The sequence below is a fragment of the Rhinopithecus roxellana genome, chromosome 12 (assembly GCF_007565055.1).
Source record: "Rhinopithecus roxellana isolate Shanxi Qingling chromosome 12, ASM756505v1, whole genome shotgun sequence".
NCBI classification, from domain to species: domain Eukaryota; kingdom Metazoa; phylum Chordata; class Mammalia; order Primates; family Cercopithecidae; genus Rhinopithecus; species Rhinopithecus roxellana.
This window is the reverse complement of record NC_044560.1, coordinates 104,347,645-104,356,378: the sequence shown is the minus strand read 5'-3', so window position 1 is coordinate 104,356,378 and position 8,734 is coordinate 104,347,645.

The window sequence follows — 8,734 nt, the reverse complement described above, 5'->3', positions numbered from 1 at the left end:
GTCTCACCATAGGTCATTGCTACCCTCAGTCTCTGGGCAGTTGCTAGACAAACTCCACCACTGGCTCTTACTTCCTCATGTCCATTTCCACCCAATTTCAGGGCTGCTCCTGCTCCTGGAAAGGCCCTTCCACCCCTGAATGAAAGAGAAGGATGCCTGGGGAGGCTGCTGCAGGGAAGGCCTCAAATATCAAGTCCAGGTGTTATACCTTTATCCTGCAGGTAACAAGGACTGGCAACCAATGGGAGGTGGAGCTGGGTTTTTTGTTTGCTTTCTTTGTTGTTGTAGAGACAAGATCTCGCTCTTTCACCCAGGCTGGAGTGCAGTGACGTGTTCACACTGCAGCCTCAACCACCTGGGCTCAAGGGATCCTCCCACCTCAGCCTCCTGAGTAGCTGGGACTACAGGCTACGCCACCATGCCTGGCTAATTCTTCTTATTTTTGTAGAGACTGTGTCTTGTTCTGTTGCCCAGGCTAGTCTCAAACTCCTGGCCTTAAGCAATCCTCCCACCTTTGTCTCCCAAAGCACTGAGATTACAGGTGTGAGCCACCATGCCTGGCTGAATACATATTTTCTAAACACCATCTGGGTACTCCTATTCCAAGCCATTCCTCCTCTCCCAACCCTCAGGGTACAAGAAGTGGATGACCTTTGACCACCATACTTCACAGGGGTTTCTGGTTTCCATGCAATGCAGGAAGAACAATCCTGTGTCCAGACCCATCCATGCCTGAAGGTCCCATGCAACCAAAGCAGGGTCCCACCCAGGACATCATTCAATAGGAAAAGCACTGGTGTCCACTTTGTGCCAGTGCACTGGGATAGTGCATCCACAAGAGGGTCTTGGTTTTGACTCCCTCTTCACCACCAGGCCCCCAGCATTAAAACAGCCTGTGGTCTGCCATGGGTCCTCAATCAATATTTTCAGAAAGAAAAGAAATGGAGGAAAGAAGAAGGAGGAAGGAAGGAAGGGAAGGGAAGGGAAGGGGAAAAGGGGAAGGAAGAGATGGAAAGGAAGGAAAATAAAGAAAGGAAAGAGAAAAGGAGAAGGGAGACAGGGAGGAAAGGAGGAAGGGAGGCAGGAGGACGGGATGGGGAAAGGGAGGAAGGAAGGGAAGGGGAAGGAAGGAGGAGGAAGGACGGAGGACAGGGAAGGAAGGAAGGGAAGGAAGGAGAGGAAGGAAGAGGAAGGAAGGAAGGGGAGAAGGACGGATAGGAAGGACGGAAGGAAGGAGGAGGAGGCGGAAAGGAAAGGAAGGAAAAAAAGAACGAAAGGAAGAAAAGAGAAAGATAGAATATGGAATAAAGAAGCCGAAAGAACGAAAAGAACAAGACGAAAGGAAGAAAAGAGATAAGGAAAAGAGAAAAAGAAATCAAGAAAAGAAAGAAAGAAGCAAGAGAGGAGAGGAGGGGAAGGAGGAGGGGGAAGTGCGGAGAGTTAAAGGTCGAGGAACAGGGCGAGAGGGAGAAGTAGTCGGGAGTGGGTGGGAAGGGAGAGCGAGTAGTGATGGGGAGGGGGAAGGGAGAGGTAGAGGAGGATGGCAGGAAGGGGGGAGAGAAGAGTCGAGGGCGCGTAGGAGGAGGAAGGGAAGGGACGGGGAACAGTGAATGATAAAGGGCAGAGGTAGAGTAGAGGAGGGAAGGGGAACAGAGGGGAGGGGAGGGAAGGGGCACCGAGGGGAGGGGAGGGATGGAATGAAGGGGGGGGAAAGGAAAAGGCATACGGGAGGAAAGGAAGCGAAAAGAAAGAAAGGACGGAGGAAAAGGAAGGAAAGAGGAAAAGAATGAAAGAAGAGATGAAAAACACAGAGGGAAGGGGGAATGGAAGGACAGAAAAAGGGGAAAAGGGAGGACAGGAAGAGGGGCAGAAGGGGAAGGAACCGGAAGAGGGAAGGAAGGACAGGAAAAGGATAAGGAAGGGGAAGGAAGAAGGAAAGGAAGGAAGGACAGGAAGGAGGATGGAAGAAGGAGCGAAGGAAGGAGGAAGGCAGGACGGAAGGAAGGAACGGAAGGAAGGAGTAGAGAGGAAAGAAAAGAAAGAAAGAATAGAAGAAAGAAAGAAAAGAAAAGGAGAAAAAGAAAGAAAGAAAGAAAGAACGAAAAGAAAGAAGAAGAAAGAAAGAAACGATAAGAACGATAAGAAAGAAAGAAAGAAGAGAAAGAAAAGAAAAGACAAGAGATCAAGAGAGAAAGAGAGGCAGCAAGGAAGAGGAAGGGAAGAAGGAAGGAAGGAAGGAAGGAAGGAAGGAAGGAAGGAAGGAAGGAAGGAAGGAGAGAAAGAAAGAGAGAGGCGGGCAGAAGAGAGGATAAAGGGGAGGAGTAAGTGAGTAGCAGGCCCTGGAGCCACAGGCGTGCAGGTGTGTATGTGGTTCAGGCTGTGTCCACATCCATCTGGAAGAGTGGTTGGTGGGGTGCAGCTGCCTCCACAGGGCCTCCTGGAACTTGTCAGCAACTCAGTGTGTTCACCACCCAAACTGGGCAGACCCCAGACCTTAGCAAGGTACAGATCTACCTTCCTGGATACAGGAGGCATAGTCCTGAAAACCTGAGTTGCATTTGTTTTTTGTTTTTTATTTCTTTGTTTTTGAGACAGAGTCTCATTCTGCTACCCAGGTTGGAGTGCAGTGGCATGGTCTCAGCTCACTGCAACCTCCGCCTCCCGGGTTCAAGCAATTATCCTGCCTCAGCCTCCCAAGTAGCTGGGATTACAGGTGCCCAGCACCATGCCCAGCTAAGTTTTGTACTTTTAGTAGAGACTGGGTTTCACCATGTTGACTAGACTGGTTTCGAGCTCTCGACCTCAGGTGATCCATCCACCTTGGCCTTCCAAAGTGCTGGGCTTGCAGGCGTGGGCCACCGCACCTGGCCACATTTGTTATTTTTAGGAGGAGAAAAAGAAATATACTTGATTTTAATTGTGCAAGACCATCGGGCTAATTTTAAGGATTTCTATGGGAAATTCTTTTGCACAAAGAAGAGTAGCTCCTTGGTTTATGTTTGCTAAATGATGATTTCCTATACCAAATTTCCTTCACACAGTTAACACCTGTGTGCTTCAGAAGTCAGAGCCGCCCACCTCAGGAACTTGTACACCTGCCCTTCCCTCCATCCTCATCACAACCATGTAGATCACATGGGATCCAGTAGATTCCGCCGCTGTGGCAGCTTTTGCCAAGCCAAGCCAAGCCATACTTCCTTCCTTCACTATCAGCCTTCGTCCGGGTGATGCATTAGTAACTTACAAGTGAGACCAAAAACACACAAATACTTCTAGTTTTCACAAAGAACTTCCTTCTTAGAAAAAAAAAAAAAAAAATTCCCTGCCCACATCCCGTCCAAAAGAATGCTTAATCAATGAAAAAATTAACTGTATCCCTAAATAAAGAAGTGCAGATATTTTCTTTACAGTGCTTTATTAATTTGTAAATACCATTATTGAATTTTTGAAAGTTCTAATTTAAATGTATTGATCTATTATTGTTTTGTGGATTTTCCACCCAAATGTCTTGGAGGAAAAGCATGGTGGGCACTGGGTAGACCATGCAGTGGCGGAAACTTCGGCAAACCATCAAAGAAGAGCTTTGCACAGATGATGCACAAGGAATTAGAAGGTGTCCAGACCACTAAGCTGACATGTTTATGCTTAATTCAAATCAGACAACTTTCTTCTAATAACTATGTCTGTCACTAGCCATAACACGGAAATGGGACATGGATGCAGAGCTGTCTCTTTGCAGGCGGGGGCAGCAGGGAGGGGAGGTAGCAATCCGTGGAAAGGAACTGAACACATCAGACAAAATGGGAGCCAAAGAAGGTCCTTTTTACCCAAAACGTCTCACATGGCCATTTTTATTGAGATTTAAACCAGGGAATGGAAAGCATTCTCTTCTCCCAGCTTGTTCTCTTCCAAAACAAGAATTTAAATTAAGAACTATTTGCTGGCTTCCCCTGTAAGTAAACTTCATGGGAATTTATTTAGCAATGATTTGATACTTTAAGGATATTGGGATGGGGACATACAGGCCAAGAGATGAAATAAACAGGACTGCATATATTGCTTAGGTCAGCTCCACCTCACTACAGAATCTGAACACTTCTGTCCTTCACACCGTCCCCTACCATGGAAAGAAAGCCTGTTTACGTTGTTCCCCACCAAGGGCCCTGCATCCATACCCTACGAGACTTCTCATGGCCCTTGGAATTATCCCCTTGCCCCAGCCTGTAATGGTGCAAAGGCTCTGGGACCTGGGGCCATTATGGCATAATTTCCCATCTCTCCTCCCTGATCCCTCATGCTCCAGCCCCAAATCCTCCAGTGTGCCAGGCCTGTTCCCTCCTCGGGACCTGTGCCCTGCAAGATCCCACTGTCTGGAAGCCTGGTTCCATCTTCCCATGTCAGTCTCAGATCGAGCGTCACTTCCTTAGAGAGGCCTCCCAAGACCACCCCATCTGAATTGAGGCACCCTGTCCCTACCACGTTCCACTTTTTCCCAGTGGGAATAATCCTGTTCATGTATGGTGTACTATGTAGCCTCTATCCACCCCTGCCTTCTCCCACCCCATAACTTAAACAAGGACCTTGCCTGTCACCCAGTTCCCAGCACAGTGTCTGGCACATAGGAGATGAAAAGCAGCATTGATCTAATCAAGAGATACTAGCTCCCTCTGGGGGCATGATTTGTGCTGATTATTAGATACACATGGACCAGGCATGGTGGTGGCTCACACCTGTAATCCCAGTGCTTTGGAAGGCTGAAGTACGAGGATGGCTTGAGGCCAGGAGTTCAAGACCAGCTTGGGCAACATAGCAAGACCATGTCTCTACAAAATAATTTTAAAATTTGCTGAGTGTGGTGGTGCACGCCTGTAGTCCCAGCTACTTAGGAGGCTGGGGCCAGAGGATCACCTGAGTTCAGGAGTTGGAGGCTGCAGTGAGCAGAGGTTGCATGGCTGCACTCCAGCCTGGGTGACAGTGAGCCCCTGTCTCTAAAATTAGAATTTAAAAATATGTAAACAATATATAAATTTAGATAAATAAATTTATTTTAAAATAAATAAGAAACATGCATCGGGCACCTGGGTGGACTCAGGACCATTCCCTGCTGAGAAGCAGCCAGACCTGAATCTTCTGGAAAATGCCACACACCCCTCCCTCAGGAAGCTGCACTTCTGAGGGAAATCAGAACACAGCATCCTCCCTCTCACTGCCTTAAGGCTAAGCATTAAAGGGCAAAAGATTCCTTCTGGTCTGAGAGGGCTCATGTCTGATGCCGCAGCTGGGTTTTCCTGCAGAGTTTGAAACAAATCAGTTGAATCACTTCGGAATTACAGAGTGCTAAAGAAGTTAACATTGATGACTCTTCCGTGTCTTCCCTCTTTTTTGGCCACTGATAACAGATTCACGTGGTCTCACAGTGTCCCGGGGCTGAGCCGTGGGTTCTCTGGGGGTGCTCATGGGCCTGGCTGGGTTTAGCATGGTCCGGGCCATGCACTGCAGGGTGGCCCGTCTCCAACACTGACACCATGGCTCCCGTTTGCAAGGACGAAGTTTCCTGCCAACGTTTAACCCCGTGTGCGAATTTTTATGCAGGCAACAAGTAGTGTCTAAGGCTGGCTAATTAGGGGGTGCAATTGTCTAATTGGGCCATGTGAAAATGGTACAAAAGGCTGACTGCTGGCAAAAAAAAAAAAAAAAAAAAAAAAAAATCTGTTTTCACAAAAAGGCCCTCCCTGGAGAATGCACTAGGACTTGGGCTATATTTTATCTTGACTTCTTCTGTTGGGGTCTTCAGCTCAGCCCCCTGCTGGAGCTGCTCTGTGCAGGAGACACAAAGAGTGGTCATGTCCTCAGTGGTGATGGCCTGGGCTCAGAAGTCCTTGCTCCATCACTGGCCAGCTCTGTGACATCTGGCAAATTTTTACCCCTCTGGATCTGAGCTCTCTCATTCACAGATCAAAAGCCTCAGCTCTGTCCCCAGGACTTTCCCAGTGAAGATGAAATTAGGCAAGGTAAGTAGAGCGCTTAGCACAGTGTCTGGCACGGAGAAAGCTCCTGAGTGATGGGCAGTCACAATAGGTCCCAGGCATGCCTCAGTGGCTTTGTGAAGCTGCATCAGCACCCCTTGGAGCATCCCCTGCAGCCAGTGGAATGAGCACTCCCACCTAGGGCATCTCTTCCCTTCATCCACCCTGCACCACACCGGGGCAGCCCACTTGGGTGCCCTCCCACCTCCTACCTGCATGCCTACCATGCCCCCCAGCCCTTCCGCTTGTCTACCTTCAAGCCCCACCCCTCCTTTTCTGGTCCTCACCCATGATCCTCTCCACCCTTCACCCCTTCCACCGTCAGATCTCCTGGCAACGATGATACAGCCCTGCCCCACCCCATTCTCCTTATGGCAACAGGAATCAACCCCACAGAAAGCATTCAACACACCCCCATGATGCACTGGGGTTGCAGAGGCTCAGTGGAGAAGACATCAGCCAGGAGTCCATTTTGCCAGACTTGGGAGCCATGACTGACATGCAAAGAATCAAGACCACATCACTGTCATCATGCCGGGCAACACAGAACTCAGGCTGGCCTCTCCTTCTCATCCTCGCCTGGAGCTCCCAACACAGGAGCCATTCAGGAAGTGGCTAGGACCAACTGGACCCTCACAAACAAAGGCGGGAGAGGGACGCCTTGCTCAAACCTTCCCGCGGTATTTTCAGGAAAGCTCTAGTCAGGAGAATATAGAAACTTCAAAACCAATCACATTTGGTACATAAAAATAATAACAATCACCTTCATATCTCAAACCATATTTGACCAAGGTTTTCAAGGTGACGGCACATGCATTATTTCCAGCTGCCCATCTTCAGGACCAAAACATTGGACAGGGCTGGAGCTGTTACCCTCTCCCCACACTCCTCACGCCTGGGAATCTGGGAAATTCAGATCCCTGCCAATGTCCCTTGGGAGAGATGAGACAGGGGCCCACGCCTTTGTCCCTCCAGCACTGGCACAGTGTTTCGCACACAGGAGGCCCTCAGGGGGTCAAAACTTGAAGTGAACAACTTTGGGAGGTCGAGAACAGAGACAAGCCATCTCCCACCTTGTTAATGGGCACTCAGGTTTCATGCTTTTCTTTCTCGTAAGAAAGTTCACCAGTTTTTGTTCCTGTCCCACTCCTTTAGAGCAAAAAGGACCTAGGCTGGAGCAATGCAGATGGAAAGAAGACAATGCAGGGCAGAGACCTCAAGGGAGATGCAGTTGGGTCTAAGGAAGAACTTCCAAGAGCAGCCGGGATGTTCCCATCATCTCAGATGGAGCCAAAACACCCCAATTCAGCACCACTAGAATGTGTCAGAAGACCGAAATGTGCCAGGAGTTCGAGACCTACCTGGCCAACCTGGCGAAACCCCATCTCTACTATAAAAATATAAAAATTAGCCAGGCATGGTGGCTCACACCCGTAATCCCACCACTTTGGGAGGTCAAGGCAGGCAGATCACTTGAGGTCAGGAGTTCAAGACCAGCCTAGCCAACATGGTGAAACCCTATCTCTACTAAAAATACAAAAACTAGCCAGGCATGGTGGCTCATGCCTGAAGTACCAGCTACTTGGGAGGCTAAGGCACGGGAATGGCTTGAACCAGGGAGGCAGAGGTTGCAGTGAGCCAAGATCGCGCCACTTCGCTCCAGCCTGGGTGACTGAGTGAAAATCTGTCTTTAAAAAAACATAAAAAGAAGACTCAAACTTGGTTAGGGCGTCCAGGCTGGGGCGACTAAGAAGCCTCCACTCATTGCCAAGTCCATTTTGGCATTAGGGAAGACAGCACATGGACTCTCAGACCATGTTGAGACCATCAGCAAGACCAAATCACTTGTTCAGGGGCATAAGATTTGAGGAGACAGGGCTGAAATTAGACTCCTAGCAGCTGGAGAAGGTGGCCTTGGGAGCCTGTTGAGCACCAAAGAATCTGCCCAACTGTCAGAGGCATGTGAACCGGAACAACTCCATCTTGAATAGGAGCTGGGTAAAATGAGGCTGAGACCTGCTGGACTGCATTCCCAAAAAGTGAGGTGTTCCTAGATGTTAGATGCTTACCGTTAAGGGAGCAGATTGATAATGGTTACTCAACAGACCCAGATTTGGGAGTATCCTAATATCCCAATATCTTGAGAACAAAGACATTCCTAATTTTGCTTTAAAGATGATAAAATCGATTCTTGCAAAATACAGTAATTAAGAAAATTACTCCCGTATCACAAACCCTTGTAGCAGAGCATATCTCTCCATGATCTTTTATATCCTATATATACGAGCACTGGACCTAGGGTGGACACATTCCTTTTCCTACTTTCCGGAACACCCCACTCTGTCTATGAGTAGCTGTACTTTCGCCACTTTACTTTCTTAATAAAATTGCTTTTGCTTCCAACTGTGGACTCGCCCTGAATTCTTTCTTGGTGCAAGAACCAGGAACCCTCACCTGGGGTCTGGATCAGGACCTCTTTCCTGTAACACCTTTCTGGTGACCACAGAAGCGACTGTAGTGTGGAAACCCCTGGCCCAAAGGCTAACATTGGGTAAGTGGTGGGGTCCTGTAACACAATGAGTTGTGTGGGCTGCGCTCACACAGGAAACATCCAGGACTCCCACCATATCCCAAGACTCTGAGACCAGAGGAGCTGCCAGCTTTCCCGAAAACCTGAGCCAGGCTCTTGCCCTCATGGGGCCTTCAGT